Raw genomic sequence first — 3,776 nt, 5'->3', positions numbered from 1 at the left:
TTAAACTGATAGAGAGCATAAGGGGTTGGCTGATATGCAAATGTAAGAAGTGTTTGGCAACCTGTAAGTAATTCCCCTAGCTAATGAGCATGGGGATACCAAACATGAGTTGGGGTCTGCTTGGTGTCAGCATAAGAAACCATTCTCAACACAGACTTTGGTGATGGGAACTCAACCTTCTGTACCACAACTATAATAGTGCCAACAGTTTGTGTGAACTGAGTAATATAGAAAAATAATAACCCAGATCAATTAAAATGATAATTTCACTCTGGAAAACAATATCCAATCTATCAAAGAGTAATGACTGAAATTGCATTCATATAGAAAACAGAACATTCTGGGTGTCTCATTGGAAAACCAAAAGAAAATTGCAAAACAGCAGCCCATGTGATAAAAAGGTTTAAGGTCTAATGGCATTTGGAAAGGCGTGAAATTCTGAAAAAAAAACGGATTAATAATCATGTTTCACTATGGTAATATTCTTTTTTTTTGGGGGGGGAGTCATTTTAATATTTACAAGGAACAAATCAGTAGAACAAGATTATATCAGATAGGCTGTGTACAGTAGCTGCAGCTTATAAAACATACCAGTAATTTGTACCTGGTGAGTATAAAGAGAACCAAGGATTCAGATGACTTTACAACCAAAGGAGTACACAGGGCATTAACAAATTAGAGGACTAAAAAAAAAAATTCACATTTTCTACATTAAAAAAAATTACAGATCTCACAAATGCCTTTGAAGACAAAAAAAAATTCAAAGTCCTTTGAAGGGTGAGAAAGAAGAAATCTGAAATGGAACTCTAAATGTAAAAAGAGTTTTACTTCACAAGACCAATTTTCTTGGCTTCTGTTTCATATATCAATAATCTCCACATTTTGACTATAAAAACTTCTACTTCTTCATCAAGTACCATGGCGACATCATCTAAAATGCTCTGAGGTGAACTATGAGCCATAACCTTAGAACAAACAAAATCAACTAATGTAGCTTCTTCTTCACCTACGTATTCTATGATTTTCTTATTAATCCATGGTCTAATTTGTCATTCCATCAATATAGAATCCACAATAGACCAATCCAAAGGATAAGCAAAGAGCTCAGGTTTGGCTGTAGGAATTTTCTCAATTAGACTCTTAATATGTTTGCGCTTTTCTTCAGTGTTTACAGTGCCTTTGGCAGCATTTTTATCATCTTCACCATAATCCAAGGGAACAAGTTTCCTTTTGCGGGGAACATCATCACTGTCTTCATCCTCAAATTTGTTAAAGACACAATCTACAGGTAGTTTCTTTCTCTTCACAGAATTAGGCTGACCAGGACTATTGGAAGCACCCAGTTTAAGACTTAGTCCTATTTTTGGCCTATGTTCCTCAGGTTGTTGTTGATCTGGTGAGTTTTAGTGAGGAAGAATAATACCACAGGGTGACTCATCCCGAGGAGTGTTGGGCCTTGCATTTCCACTAGCAGAGGAAACAGATGGCGCTGAGTTCATGGGCCTCAGAGTTCGTTTGAGACAAGGCTTTTGCTCTGGTTCTTCTTCCTCTTCCATGGGTTCTCCTTGTTTTTCTTCTTTTTCTTGCTTTTCTTCTTCTTCTTCCTCTGATTCTGGCTCTTGCTTTATTTGTGGTTGTCTATGCCTCTCAGCCTCTTGTTCCATCCTCTGAAGCTCTGCATCTGGATCTGGGTGCCCTCTGCTAAAAGGCATTGCCTAATTTCCTCCAGTTCTTCCTTTTCTCTCTTCCGATCTCGTTCATCTGCTTTCATTTCCTTTTCTCTATCACGCAACCTTTTCTGAAGAGCACTCCCCCTGTAATATTTGGGATCATCTCTATCATCATCATAGTCTTCTAAGAATTCTTTTAGTCGTTTAGCCTCTTTAGCCATTTCTCTTCTCCTTTCTTCTTCTCTTTCAGCCTCCTTCTCATATTCCCGGGTTTTCTTCCGTTCTCTGATTTCCCAATTCTTAAGACGCTCTTGATAAGCAGCTTCTTTCTCTCTCAGTTTTCTTTCAAGTTTTCTTCTTTCGTAAGCATCTTCCTCATCCTCTTCTCGGTCTCGTTTTTTGTCTTTCTCTCTTTCCCGCTCCCGTTCTCTTTCTCGCTCTCTCTCACGCTCCCTTTCTCGCTCTCTCTCTCTTTTCCGCTCTCGTTCCTTTCAAGATCTCTGCTCTTTTCTCTTGATCGACTCCGATCTTTATTAGGATCTGAGCTGCTTTCCCGATCCCGTTCCCGATCTCTCTCGATCCGGATCTGGCTCTCGCTCCTTTGTACGGTCAGGGTCCCTATCCCGTTCTCGTTCCCGCTCCTGTTCTTTCTCCTTTTCTCGTTCACGTTCTCGTTCCCTTTCTCGTTCCCGTTCTCGCCTTTCTCGTTCCCTTTCACGCTCCCTCTCTCTTTCTCTCCGTTCTTTCTCAATTTCCTGTCTTTCTTTTTCCTTTTTGCCTTTCTCTTCTTCCAGTTTATCCTATTCCTTGTTACTTTCCAAGCTGAGAGTTTCATCTTGCATTAATCACCATATGATCTCTTGTGTGTGACTCTGAATTTGCTGATCTCTCTCACTATCAGGTCTCTTTTGTCTTCTTCCATTTCTATGGCATTTATATCCTCCTTGGTGATGAGTGGATAAGGGATCAGTGGGGCCACTGGAAATCTGCGGAAAATGTCCTCCTTCTTTTCCTTCTTCTTCTTCCTTGGGTGAGAATCAGACTCCTGTGATGGGGCATTTAGCTCACTGGAATATTCACGTATTAAAACTTCAATGGCCACTTTAATCATCTGATCTCTTCTCTTGATTTCTTCATCTAAGGCTTCTTCATCATCATTAGTGACAGTTTCAGGCTTGGCGTTCCCATTAGAAGCTTTTTTCTTTGCTTTCCATTCGTCCAGTTGTGCTTTTGTCTTTGCATCAACTTTAACAAGTAACTTCTTCTCTCCAATCTGCAGATCATGCAATAATCTGAGTGCACGGAGAGTAGATTCTGGCTCCTTATACTCACAGAATCCAAAAGCTTGAAGTTTTCCAGAAGCACCTTGTACTCTCTTCCAGCTCAAAACCAAACCACATTTAGCTAGGAGCTGTCGTATAAGCAGTCTGAGGCTTTCTCGGATATGTTGCCAACAAAAACCGTACTAGTGGCAACCACAATTTTCATCATTTTCTTTTACCTTTAAACCTGGATGATCCTTCCTTGTTCCCAAATGCTTTCCGACCATGGACACAGTGGGTACTAAGACAGTTGGAGCAGGAGCCATAATGCTCATTAGTACAGGAATCATTGGGGTCCCTGGAGGCACAGGTGGAGGAAAGCCAGGAAACTGTGAGGGTGGGATACCCAGTGGGAGTGCTGGGATTCCCTTGGGAGGGCGATTCAAATGAGGGGGGAAAGACATTCTTACTGCAGCAGTAGAAGCTCTTGTATTATCATTATAATACTCTATCTCAGCACTTTCTTAGGAGGGCAGTTGGTATAGTACCCACCACTGAGAAAACGGTACTGTCTTCACTGCCTTCTGGGCTCCACGTTACAAGTGGGCTCCACCGGTTCAAGGTTTCTGCGCGCTGCTCGCCCAGGAGACTAATTTCGAAGCGCCTATTCGCAGAGGCCGCAAACACAGCCGCGATGCACGGGGAGCTTCTGTGTGGTAATACTCTTATTAGGTAGGTTAGCTAGCCATAAACAGGTGGGTATGAAGCAGGATAGTAACAAGTCTAACTTACAGGGACAAAATCAGATATATGCTTCAAAAAGACGGCATAGGTCACAGGACTG

The 3,776-nt window shown here is 41.5% G+C and overlaps 1 pseudogene; it reads right to left on the bottom strand.

Moving 5' to 3' along the window:
• Nucleotides 1-824: 824 nt before the first annotated feature.
• On the bottom strand, nt 825-3,396 carry LOC143389004 (RNA-binding protein 25-like; annotated as a pseudogene).
• Nucleotides 3,397-3,776: the final 380 nt, after the last annotated feature.

Source organism: Callospermophilus lateralis, unplaced genomic scaffold (assembly GCF_048772815.1).
Source record: "Callospermophilus lateralis isolate mCalLat2 unplaced genomic scaffold, mCalLat2.hap1 Scaffold_43, whole genome shotgun sequence".
In the NCBI taxonomy this organism is placed as follows: Eukaryota; Metazoa; Chordata; class Mammalia; order Rodentia; family Sciuridae; genus Callospermophilus; species Callospermophilus lateralis.
The sequence above is the reverse complement of the archived record's forward strand: the minus strand, read 5'-3'. Positions and strand labels throughout refer to the sequence as shown.